Consider the following 12,736-nt stretch of genomic DNA (forward strand, 5'->3'; position numbering starts at 1 on the left):
TGTGTATGTGGATCTAGTTCTGGAATTTCTATTCTGTTCCAGTAATGGATTTGACTGTTCTCATGCAAATATCACATTTAATCTGCATTTAATTAGTCTTAAGTCTTAATAAGTCCTGAGATCAGATAGTGTCCATATTCCAGTTTGAGTCTTCTTTTCCAAATTTATATTTCTAGTGCTAGCAATGGAGAATTGGGAAATGAAATTCAGAATAACAATACCATATACAAAACATCAAATAATACAAAATACCAAAGGATAAATTTAATGGTAGAAACATAAGACCTGTACATAAAAACAATACCAAGAAAAATTAAAAGGCAAATAAATAGAGGAAGGGTATGCTGTGCTCACGGATAGAAAGAGGAAATATAGATAGGATGAACATTCTCTAAAATTTACCTACAAATTAAATGCAATCTCAATAAAAATTCCAGCAGATTTTTTTTTTTTGTAGGAATTGACGATCTGATTAGGAAATTTATATGGAAATGCAATGAACCTGGAAAAGCAAAAACAATGAAATCTTCAAACTCTCCTTATCTGGTTGGGTCTCAGGCTGTTCTGACCACCTGGACGGTGCTGCTGGCTGACCTGTGTGTTCAGGCAGGACGATGGGCAGGGTTTCATGGTTGGACAGGGCCTGTGTGATTAGGCCCATTCACAGGCTATAGCCCCAAAGTTGGGCAGGGCCACAGTCTGGGCTTTGCAATCAGGTAAACTACGGTTATGATCTACTGTTGGGTAACTTTGTTGGTTGAGCTCTTTGGTCAGGAGGGTTTCCAACTTTATCCCACAGTCAGGTGGAGCTAGAGACTTTTCTGTACAGTAGGGCAGGGTTGCCATCCAGGACCCCACTGTGGCTGGGGTCATAGACTATGCTCCATGATGGGCCAGGGTCATTGCCTGGGCAAAGCCTTGGGCTGTGTTCAGCCATTGGGCAGGGCCATAGCCTGAGCTCCGAGGCTGCTCAGGGTCACTGTTAGGGGCCAGAGGCTATGCTCAACTGTTAAACAAGGCTGCTGGCTTGGCTTCTGCTACGTGGGGCTGCAGGATGGGCCCCACAGCTGCCCGGGTCCTCACACCAGGCTTCCTGGCCTGGCCGGACTGGAGGCAGTTGTCCAACAGTCGAGCCAAGCTGTGGATTTGTTTCCTTCCCCAGGTGTGGCAGTACCAGAGGCTCCCTGGCCAGCACAGGCCATTGCCTGGGGTCACATCAGGCAGACCTGCCCACTGAGCTCCCTAGCCAGACAGATGGGCAGAGGCGTTGGCTGGGATCTCTGCTTTGGCACCACTGCTAGCAGGAATGTGGTCCACCCAGATCTCAGTGTAAGTCCAGCCCCCTTCTCCGTCGTGATCTGATCCTCTGTGGCTGAGCCTTGCAGATGCCTCCAGTGATCCCCACGCAGCGAGAACCTAGTGGGCCACCTGGGAAGTGCCCTGCAACGCTGCTGGAGCTGGATGTCCACCTTGGACTCTCTTTTGCCACAGGAGGAAGCCCTAGGTCCCTGGGGCCCTCTAGGGGCGGTGCTGTGCCTGCCTTGGGGAGTGGACTTAGGGTCACAGCATAGCTGCTCCTCTTAACCCCTCGTATTGTGTTCTTCTTGGTCTCTGTGGCCCAGGGGCTGCTTTGGCATCGTCCCCGGGATCTGGGATTTTCGCAATGATGTCTCGTCCATGGAGAGTGGCTAGCCAGTCCTCTTGTGAAGGGGACTGAAGTCAGGAATGATCTCTGTCGCCATGTTAATGACATCTATTCAACAGTGTCATTTTAGTATTCCTCACACGTCACATCTTTCCCATAGAATGGACGTTTTGGTAATTGTGTTAAGCAAAACTATATACCTTATTTTGTTTTACTTACCCAATAATCCTGTGAAAGAACATTAGAAATTTTCATTTCCAGTTTACAGAGATTGAATCTGAGTCACAGAAATGACGTCAGCAAATGACTTTGCAGATTGAAAGTTGCTGCTTTATTTATATGGCTTCACCTTTTAAAAAAAGAGCATGGACTACTCCTGGGGTCTGTAGAGTAAGGCTTCATGTAATAGAGATCCATTTTAAGGATATCCACGTTCACAATAGGACTGCAAAAGGAAGTACAGGGTAGAGATACTAGACTGTAGAAGACAAAATTATAATTGTTTTCTGATTCACGCTTTCTCTTCCTAAAAATCCAAGTGACAAAAATGGAACTTACCATAAGCAAGTTCCAAAAGATGGCCAGTAAAACAGACTTGTTTTACTATTTACTATTACTTGTTTAGCTATTTCATGTGCTAAAAATCATCAGAAAATATGATATAAGATCTCTTCACTGTAACAACAACAACAACAAGGTTAATATCTGGGAATAGACTTTTAAAAGTTCAGGGCCAAATTTAAAGAAAAAAGCATAATTACTCAGGGGGACACAGAATAAAACAGAAATAACAAAGAGCCACAGCTGTGGACGTTATACAGATCAAATGGAGAGAGTAGTTATCTGAGAGGGGTAACCCATCTCATCTTATTCATTGGAGCCTGAGCTCCAATGGGCGTGGCTGCTCGGTGGCAGTTCCCTTAGCCGAGTCCTGGGTCAGGTGATGTCCTGGCACAAGCAAGGTTGTTAATAGGCATGACGTAAGAAAAGATCACATCTAGGGAGGACCAGGCATGACGTAAGAAAAGATCACATCTAGGGAGGACCAGGCATGACGTAAGAAAAGATCACATCTAGGGAGGACCAGAAGGGATTCGACTCACAGGATACATTGACCTTTATTGTAACTCTCTCTTAAAAGCATAACTTCTTCATGGATCTAGACTTTAAGTGTGAAGCAGTTTTTCCTTGGAAACCCACAGGGGGGAAAAATGAAACATGGCAAACCCTGGGTTGTAGAGTAACAGTTTGGAAGCTGTCTTGTTCGTTCTCACAAAGACGAAATCTCAGGGTCGTGCTCTGTGGCTGCGTTGTTGCTGTCACTGTTGCTAAGAGGATGAGTCAGTCTCATTACCGTGTCAGTTCATTAAGTTTTTCTCCCAGTTGCGCTGTTGGAGGAAGCTTCAGGAGCGGTGGTGTGAACGTGCCATCCTCCCCCAGAGCAGAGCAGGGGCGTGGCAGGCTTGTGGTGCTGTCTTGACTTTGAACGGAAGCGAGCACTGGATTTGAACCCCAAGTGAGAATATGGCAACTCTAGACTCAAACAATAGGCATGTACGTGGCTATAATTTTTGCTAGTCTAAGAAAGACAGAAGGCGATGTCCTTGTTTTTAACCATCACTGACATTTTATTTCACCAAGTTCTGATTGTGGGTCCGCAGTCTAGATGGGGGCAGGGGTCACCACACATTCAGTCAAGAGCCAGACAGTACATATTGTATGCAGGGCTCATCAGACAGACGCTATTGCAACCTCGTAGTCTGCTGTGGTGTCGCAGAAGCAGCCCCCGACAGTAAGTAAAGGAATGAGCATGTCGCAGTTCCAGTAAAACTTTATTTGTGGACACGGAAATCTCAAAAATTTTTTAGATCTTTTTACTCATTCATTTGAGAGAGAGAGAGAGCACGTGCACATGAATGGGAGGAGAGGGAGAAGCAAAGTCCCCAACAAATAGGGAGCCCAACTCGGAAACCTGAGATCAACCCGAGTAGAAGGGGAAGGCAGACTCTTAACCACCGGAGCCACCCAGGCACCCTGAAATTTCAATTTAATATAATCACATGTGTCAGATTCCTCTTTAGATTTCCCCCCAACCATTTAAAATGCAAAACTCATGCTGAACTCCTGTGTGAGTCTCACTTGTCAAAGGCAGATGCTCATAGTACTCACTTGTAGGGCCGTTGTAAAGGTTCTGTAAGCACAATCCGTGTGGGACACAGCCCAGTGCCTGGCTCGTAGAGAATACGTTGATCCTTATGATGATACCATGTATGCTCGTTGCATAGAAGCCACTGGCTACATGTTGAAATGGAGTTTGGGTGGGAAGGAGGCATGATGGAGCTCTTGGGGAGTGAAAATGAGCTATGATGTGCACCAGGGTTAATGGGTAGCTGTTTGCTGTGTTCGCATGTTTCATTAGAGTTGGGTGTGCATCTTGTATCCAGTTGTCACACACCTACCATGACGACTTTAGCTAGAGGACAGTTGACTCAAGGAAGGCTTGGAAACCAGAGGATCCCGCATTTCTGGGTGGGTTCTGTTTGTCTTGTTCTATTGACAAGCATTGTCTGGGCCCTGCGTGTAGGAGAGCGGTGGGAAGGTCACACTTGCTGACTGCGAGGGCTCAGGGACTTTGTGGAATACTACAGACTCAGCTGGCTTCTCACTCTCCTCTTGGTGGTGTTGCCCCATGACTCTGGACTGACATCCGTGAAGCCAGGCTGGCCGTTGGCTTGGAGCTGTGAAGCATGGAAGTTTCATTCTGCACATACACCCCGACAACCTGACGTGTGCATGGCCATACAGGCACTCAACTCAAAAGCAGGATAAAACTGTCACCTTTAGCCAAAGAGGCATGGGCTGATCGGGGCCTTTTAGGAGCTCCCTCCAATGTGATTCACCAAAGAATGTGTCTCAAGGAAGAAGGTGTATGATAGAGTTAGAAGCAGAGCAGTTAGGCCCAGTGTCTAGGTTTTAGAAACTCAAGCTCTTGGGGCACCTGTGTAGCCCAGTCAGTTAAGCTTTTATTTTCGGCTCAGGTCATGATTGTGGGGTCCTAGGACCAAGCCCTATGTCGGGCTTCCTGCTTCATTCGGGAGTCTGTTTCTCCCTTTGCCTCTGTTCCTCCCCCTTATTCGTGTGCTCACGTGCTCTCTGTCTCAAATAAATTAAAAAAAAAAAAAAAAAAAAGGAAAAACCTCAAGCTCTTAAGGTCAGTTCCCACCAGCAGAATTGCTGAATCCCTACCGCAGATTGCTCACTCAGGGTCCCAGAGGCTCACCGCTCCTCATGAATGGCCTTGGCTGTCCTTTCTTGGAGACAGATCTCGACCAAAATTTGTTCCTATTGGCAATTAAAGTTCATGGCAATTTGCGTCCTACGGGATGGCTTTAGCAGCCTTTCAGGTTTTTTGTTTGTTTGTTTGTTTTGTTTTTTAATTCCCCAAAGATTTCAGTTTCACAGCGGGGCTGCTGTAGGTCTTTCTGCACAGTGGGTGTGGGCTCCCGTCTGTCTGTGGTAGGCACCTCCTAGCCTGGTGTACCTACTTCTTGATCACAGTTCAGGCCTCCTAAACATGAGTGGACAAGCTCTAGGACTTGCCTTCCACGTGCTTACCCTGGCCATGGCCCTCAGGTAAACTGAGAGACCAGCATGGTTCTGCCTGAGAATGTGGCCCCCGCTCCCTGAACACTCACACACTCCGCAGGGCAGGCCAGGGAGTTGTACCCCCACCCTAGGCTCCGGGTCCAAAAGCTGTCCTGAATGCTACTCACCTTATTTTGAGAGATATATACACACACACACACACACATATATATATAAACATACATATATACACACATACATACATATATACACACACACACATATATATGTGTATGTGTATGTATATATATATATATATATATATATATATATATATCCAAAAGCTTGAGTTTAGGGCAGACTAGTCATTCAGTGACTGGAATGTTGGCTGAATTGATTTTCCACCTACAGCCTACAGCCTCCCCTTTGCCATGTCTGCCATAGACCATTTCCTCTGCTTCCCGTCCTGTTCAAACTCTTCTCGCATGTTGGAAGCTTAGAGGTCATTCAGTTCCACCCCTGTCGTCAGCACATGGAAGTACGAAAGGATGCTCTTTCCGACGGTCATGGCCACATAATTCCCTTCATGCATGGTCTGTGCTTCACCTCTTGTGATATGACCACAGTCCCTTGAAACAGCACCGCCTGAAGTGAATTTCAGATTGGCTTTTCCAATTCACCCAGTTCTTCTGGGACCTGACTTTTACCATGTTTAGAGTTTTGTACCCCATGTGTATGATGATTTTGGCCATCACTTCCAGCTAGAGGAGTACCTGAAACCCAAAGGCCTCCACTTATTTCTGTTTTTCCATAGAGTTTGCTTTCTAGAAATAAGAAACTGTTATCATATAGAACACAGGGTATGTTTTACTCCTGTTAAGAAAAGAATAATTGCTGTAAGGACAAGGATATTTTCATTAAAACATACTATGGACCACAAGGTTTGAATATGACACTTAACTCTTCTATGTAGTAATGTAGTCAATGAGAATAAGCCACTTAAAATTGGGGTAAGATTTCATTTAAAATGAAAAAGCTATGGAAGAACTGGAGATATTTAATTTAAATGTGAGAGGTGGAAGCAAAGTCCCAGCTAATGATAAAAATGGACTTGAAAGGAAGAATTCATGTGCAGGAAACAGTAACAGTTAATTGTGCCAGAGCCAGTCTGTGCAGTTTTATTGTTGTAAGCAATAGAAAGCAAATATGGCAAATGTAAACCAAAGAGAATTGATTAAAGCAGGGAGGGGGCTCTAGGGTTGGAGGACTCACAGAATTAAGAGGAAACTAAAAAATATACCAGGTTTGGGGATGACCCAGAATCAAGGATGCAGGGACGTTAGCAACGATATTATCTGGAATGTCCTGGTTCAAGATGCCAGCATCCTTTTCTTTTAACTTTTTCTTAGTTGTTAAAATCCTTGGAGAGAGTACCCAAGGAGGGGGGTTACTCACAACCAAGGACAAATCCCACGCTAAGAAAAGAAAATATTTTTCCCTTTCAAGCTTCCCTAGGAAGGGGCAGTCTTTAAGGCTATCCTACTGTCAAGATCCTACATAAAAATGGAGAGAGAAGATCCCTAAAAGGAAGTGGGATCAGAATGGGCAGGCAAAAAATAAAGTAGGATTACTTTACTATTAATACTGCCCAATACTACCATGAGTACTACCTTAAAAAAATCAATTTATAAATGAGTTCATGCCCAATTTTTTGATTTATTCAGGTAAATGCCAGAGTTTATTGTCAAATGATGATTTGCTTTGTCCATTTGGCCAAATCTGATCTTAGATAATTAGCTTTCATGTTTCCAAATTATTCCTAAAATGCAAATTGGATCCCTAATTTCCCCATTCCAAACAGTAGTGATATATAATTATGTACTATTAAACACCTGCTAAATTAAAATGGGGTAGGTGGGGGAAACAAGGAATATGGAGTAGTTGAACATTGTTGTTGTGGGGATGTGAAATTGATTTTCCTTATATGAAAACTCCAGCCAGAGGTGTGGACTATGGTTCTATTGCAGCAAAATCAGCAATTGGATGGATGTAATGTAGTATCAGTTATTTTTTTTAAAGACTTTTATTTATTTGACAGAGAAATCACAGGTAGGCAGAGAGGCAGGCGGAGAGAGAGGGGAAGCAGACTCCCCACTGAGCAGAGAGCCTGATGCAGGGCTTGATCCCAGGACCCTGAGATCATGATCTGAGCCAAAGGCAGAGGCTTAACCTACTGAGCCACCCAGGAGCCCCATATCAGGTACTTTTATTCTGTCCACTACACGTGCCTTTCTAATTGAGCCCAGGAAGTTCTTTGATTAAGTGCCTTGCAAGTGAGGTACTATTTGATGGTGAACCAAGCACTTCTGATACTGCTCCTACCTCTAGGGAGAAATCTTCCATTCATTCAACATTTTGTGAGGTCCTACTGTGTTCAAGGACTAAGCTAACTTTTGGGTGTTACAGGAATGAAAAAATATTGGTTCTGATACTAAAGAAGGGTGTAGTCTACTTGGGGAGACAGATATGCTGCGTGTTATGATGGAACCACAAGCCAGGTGTGTATTAGGTGGTATGGAAACAATAGGCTTATAGCCCAGCTTGGATTCTCACACAGAGTTCCTGGAAGATGAAGCATCATCCGCTGTCACTGAAAATATAGCACAGTGCTTGTCAAAATATGATTCCCTGATGGGCAGCATAACTTGTTATAAAACAGAAAGCCTGGGGAAAGGGTCCAGCAACCTGTGTTCTAATAAACCCTCCAAGGATTTGGGGAGGTTGGAAAGATGGTGGAGTAGGAGGACCCTAAGCTTACCTGGCCGCACAGATACAACTAGATAACACTCCAGCATAAATAACCCAGTAAATGACCCGAAGACTCAGAACAAACTCTACAACTAAAGGAACAGAAGAGGCTACATCAGAGGGTAGGGAAGGTGGAGATGCAGTGGACAGTTAAAAGGATCCCGGCTGTCCACCGTCTGAGGGAAGCCAGGGGTGCAGGGAGAAGGCAAGAAACAGACTATCACGTTGGGGAGCCTGCCTGGGGCAGACAAATCCCTATAACATTGACTTTGAAAGCAAGCGAGGGGGGGGGGGTGTGCTGAATTTTGTGAGTTCTTACAACCAATGGGACTTAATGTCTGGAATTTAAAAACCAGTGGCTCAGCTCTGGGAGAGGGAGCTGAGTCCCTGCCCTTAAAGAGACATCACAACAAATAGCCCACGGAGATCCAGTATAGAAGCAACAGTTTCAAAAACTCCTGGAGCATATGGGGGGAGACTTATGTACTCGTCCAAGAATTCACATGAGGGGCTTTTCCAGGGACAAGTGAGCAGGCAGGGCCACCCCTGACCCCCTACATAAACACACGACCACCTGCAGGAACCAGCATGGCACCAGCATTCACTACCTAATGTGCTCACACTCTGCCCTGTCCACGTCAGTGGGCCTGCCTCAGTGCCAGCACTGTGGGTCACTCCCCCAGAAGACTTGTGCGAACTTTGCCAACCCTGTGTCTCCTGACTGCACACTTTGTGGGGCCTCGGTCTCACGGGCAGTGGCTGGTCACCTCCCAGGGAGGATGTGTGCACCATGTTAAAACTGCACCCTCCCACCTGTGTGTGCTTCACTTAGTAGCACTGGCCAGCCCTGGTCTCTGCAGTGGCTGTGCATCCCTAGTGGAAGAGGACCAATGCTTTGTTGTTAAAAGTACACACCCTGCCCACTACTTTTAAGAGCAGGAGGTGTTGCTGATTTTCTTAACACAGAGAAGCAAACGGAGAGTTGGAAAAATAAAGAAACAGAGAAATATATCTCAAATGAAAACAAAACAAAACAAAACAGAATGACAGTAAGAGACTTAAGTGAAATGGATGTAAATAATATGATAAAGAATTTAAAAGTACTTATCATAAAGATACTCACTGGACTTAAGAAAAGAGTGGAAGACATTAGTGAGACCCTTAACAAAGAAATAAAAAAGAACCACCCAGAGATGAACACAATAAAAGAAATTAAAAATACACTAGATGGAATAAATAGCAGGTTGGAGGGAGCAGAAGAATGAATCAGCAATCTAGAAGACAGAGTAATGGAAAGTAATCAAGCTGAATATATGAAAGAAAAGAAATAGGCAAAATGAGAATAAATTTAGGGATTTCAGTGAATCTGTGAAGCATAATAACATCCACATTATAGGGTTCCCAGAAGAAGAAGTGAGAGAAAAGGAGGGGAAAACTTATTTGAAGAAGTAGCTGAAAACATACTTAAACTGGGGAAGGAAACAGACATTCAGATCTGGGAGGCACAGAAATTGTCCAACAAAATCAACCCAAGGAAGTCCACACCAAGACACATAGTGATTCAAATGCAAAAAATAGTGACAATGAATTTTAAAAGCAGCAAGAGAAAAGAAGACAGTTACAGAGGTGGTGGCTTAGTCGGTTAACGGTCTGACTTTAGTTCAGGTCATGATCTTAGGGTCCTGGGATCAAGGCCTGCATGGACTTTGCGCTCAGTGGGGACATCCTCGTCCCTCTGCCCTCCCCCAACTTATGTGCACTCTCTTTCTCAAATAAATAAAATCTTAGAAGAAGAAGAAGGAGAGGGGGGGGAGGGGAAAGGGGAAGGGGGAAAGAGAAGAAGACAGTTGCATACAAGGGGAAACCCCATAAGGCTATCAGATTTTTCAGCAGAAACTCTGCAGGCCAGAGAGAGTAGAATGATAAATTCAAAGGGCTGAAAGGGAAAAATCTGCAACCAAGAAAACTCTATCCAGCCAGGCTATCATTCAAAACAGAAGGAGAGATAAAGAGTTTCCCAGACAAAGAAATGTTCAAGGAATTCATGAACACTAAACTGGATCTACAAGAAATGTTAAAGGGGACTCTGAGTGGAAAAAAAGATCATAATTAAGAGTATGAAAAGTAGGAAGTACAAAAGCAATAAAAAATGTATATCTGGGGGCGCCTGGGTGGCTCAGTGGGTTAAAGCCTCTGCCTTCGGCTCAGGTCATGATCCCAGGGTCCTGGGATCGAGCCCCGCATCAGGCTCTCTGCTCAGCAGGGAGACTGCTTACTTCTCTCTCTCTCTGCCTGTCTCTCTGCCTACCTGTGATCTCTGTCTGCCAAATAAATAAATAAAATCTTTTAAAAAAATGTATATCTGTAAAAATCAGTCAAATCAGTCACAAAATAAAAGGAAGTAAAATATGATACCATATACCAAAAACTGTGGGGGGGAAAGGAGTAAAGAATGGGTTCAAGCTTAAGCGACCATCAACTTAATATAGTTAATCCAGAAGATATTATATACCAACAGAATGGTAACCATTAATCAAAAAGCAGTATTAGATATGCAAAAAATAAAGAGAAGGAAATCCAAGTATGTCACTAAGGAAAGCCAGTAAACCATGAAAGAAGGCAAGAGAAGAAAGGATTAGAGAAAAACTACAAAACAACCACAAAACAAGTAACAAAATGGCAATAAATACATATCTATTAATAATTACTTTGAATGTAGAGTAACTAATCACAAGATAAGGTGACAGAGTGGATTAAAAAAAGACCCGTTTATATACTACCTATAAGAGATCCATTTCAGACCCAGAGACACCTGCAGATTGAAAGTGAGGAGATGAAGAAACATGTATCATGCAAATGGATGTCAAAAGAAAGCCAGAATAGCAATACTTATATCAGACAAAACAAACTTTAAAACAAAGACTGTAACAAGAGACAGAGAAAGACACTGTATAATAATAAGGGGATAATCCAACAAGACGATATAACAATTGTAAATATTTATGCACCCAACATGGGAGCACCCACATACATAAAACAGTTAATAACAAACATAAAGGAACTAATTGATAGTAATGCAGTAAGAGTAGGAGATTTTAACACTCCACTTATCATCAGTGGACAGGTCATCCAAACAGAAAACCAATAAAGGAAGCAGTGACTTTTAATGACACATTGGACTAGATGGATCTCCCAGATAAATTCAGAACATTCCACTAAAACAGCAGAATACACATTCTTTTCAAATGCACATAGAACATTCTCTAGAATAGGTCATATATTAGGACATAAAATGAGTCTCAACAGATTAAAAAAGATCAAAGTCATACCATGTATCATTTCTGAGCACAATGTTATAAAAAAAAAACACACACAAGACAAAAGTCTGGAAAAAGCACAAATACATAGAGGTTAAATAACATGCTACTAAACAATGAATGGTCAACCAGGAAATCAAAGTAGAAATAAAAGATTACAAGGAGACAAATAAAAATGAAAATACAATGATCTAAAGTGTTTGGGATTCGACAAAAGTAGTTCTAAGGAGGAAGTTTATAGTAATACAGGCCTCTCTCAAGAAGCAAGAAAAACCTCAAAAAAAAAAAAAAGCCCAAAATTGCTCCTAATATAGCTGGAAAATGAAGGACAAACAAAACTCTAAACCAGCAGAAGGAAGGAAATAATGAAGACTAGAGCAGAAATAAATGATATGGAACTAAAAAAAAAACAATAGAACAATAAAACCAGGAGCTGGTTCTTTGAAAACATCAACAAAATTAGTAAACCTCTAGCTAGACTCATCAAGAAAAATAAGACAAAGGACTCAAACAAAATCAGAAATGAAAATGGAGAAATAACAACCAATACCACAGATATATAAACAATTATAAGAGAATATTATGAAAAATCGTATGTTAACAAATTGGACAACCTAGAAGAAATGGATAAATTCCTAGAAACATGTAACCTTCCAAAACTGAAGCAGGAAGAAATAGAAAATCTTAATAGATCTATTACTACCAATGAAATTGAATCAGTAATCAAAAACCTCCAACAAACAAAAGTCCAGGACCAGATGGCTTTGCAGGCAAAGTCTACCAAACATTTAAAGAAGAGTTAATACCTATTCTCAAACTATTTCAGAAAAATAGAAGGGAAAGGAAAATTTTCAAATTCATTCTATGTGGCCTGCATTACCCTAATACCCAGAGCAGAAAATACACACATGAAAGGGAACTATAGGCTGAAATCTGATAAACATAGATGTGAAAATCCTAAAACAAACAAGCAAACAAAACCCAGCCAACCAAATCCAACAACACCTTAAAAAAACGCATTCACCAAGAGCAAGTGGTATTTATTCCCAAGATACAAGGGTGGTTCAATATTTGCAAATCAATCAACATGATACATCACATCAGTAGGAGAAAGGATAAAATCCATATTATCATCTCAATTCATGCAGAAAAAGCATTTGACAAAATACAACATCCATGTTGTATTCATGATACAAATATCAACAAAGTAAGTTTAGAGGGAATATCCCTCAACATAATAAAGGCCACATATGAGAAACCCACAGCGAACATCATACTCAGTGGGGAAACTGAAAACTTTTCCATTAAGGTCAGGAACAAGACAAGAATATCCACACTCACCACTTTTATTCATCATAGGCCTGGAAGTCCTAGCCACAGC

This window comes from Lutra lutra, chromosome 9 (assembly GCF_902655055.1).
Source record: "Lutra lutra chromosome 9, mLutLut1.2, whole genome shotgun sequence".
Taxonomy (NCBI): Eukaryota; Metazoa; Chordata; class Mammalia; order Carnivora; family Mustelidae; genus Lutra; species Lutra lutra.